Raw genomic sequence first — 1,142 nt, forward strand, 5'->3', positions numbered from 1 at the left:
AATGCACGCTATTCACATATGCTATCCAATAATGCTAACATTCTATTAAATTCTGATATACATCCAGGAGAAAACCATAATGTATAACATTTTCATTGTACACATAGCAGACAACCTACTCAAACTGTGACCAACACCATCGAGAACTCTCTAAGATTCGCCTGTACGCAACTAAGCCATCAGGACTGCACCTCCTCACTCAACCGAGTCACACAAACCATCCAATCCAAGAGTACTTCCACAAATGCCGATAGAAAATTCTTATTCAAAAGGACCAATTACCTCCATTGCTATGTTGACCCAACACCATAGACCTGACCCATTTCTTCGGATACTCCTTGTCTTTCTGCTAGGGTACTACTTCTCCCCATCAATGTGCAATGCTTCCAATTAAAACCCAAGTGTAGATAATCCTAGTACAAACCATGTAGCCTAGAAGCTAATAAACCACAACATTTCCTTTGAAACACCTTGTTCTGCTGCAAATATGATTGCCCACGCTAAATAGACCTTCTACAAATCTGGAGTTGTTGCTTCGACTCTCATTGATACTGAAATATAGATTCATTAATAACGCAGAAACATCGTAAGCCCCAATATCATCCCATACAAGATCTCAGGCCTTAGTCATATACAAATTTTGAAAACCTTCCAATAACACATATATACATACCTCCGGGCAGAACTTATGTAAATCTGACTTTGCAATCTGAATGCCATTAGTGGACTCCTTCACTTGGCGCGAATCCATAGAAAAAGAACATCTGATGATTGGGAAAAGTAACCTCAGAGCTCGCACAACACCAATCACATGGTATTCCAATACCACCACTATCCTCAATCAACGTCCACCGCATGACCTTGCCATAATCTCGACGACTAGTCAACTAATTAAACCTTCTCAAGCTCGCACTCATCAACCAGATGCCGGAACCCGGTGCACCTCCATATGAATAACTGAATAACCTCTCAAGACCCCTATATCTTCAGTCTGGACGACACATTGAGACAATGTCTAAGCATCCCTGACTCCCTCGTAGCCCATCTGTAGCATCACGAACCACTGGCGCATGGCGGACACTAAGAGCGCAATATCATAAAAGAGTGGATGTAAAGGAACGTAAGTTATATGCTTCAAGTTG

The sequence above is a fragment of the Nicotiana tabacum genome, chromosome 3 (genome assembly GCF_000715075.1).
Source record: "Nicotiana tabacum cultivar K326 chromosome 3, ASM71507v2, whole genome shotgun sequence".
Classification (NCBI taxonomy): Eukaryota; Viridiplantae; Streptophyta; class Magnoliopsida; order Solanales; family Solanaceae; genus Nicotiana; species Nicotiana tabacum.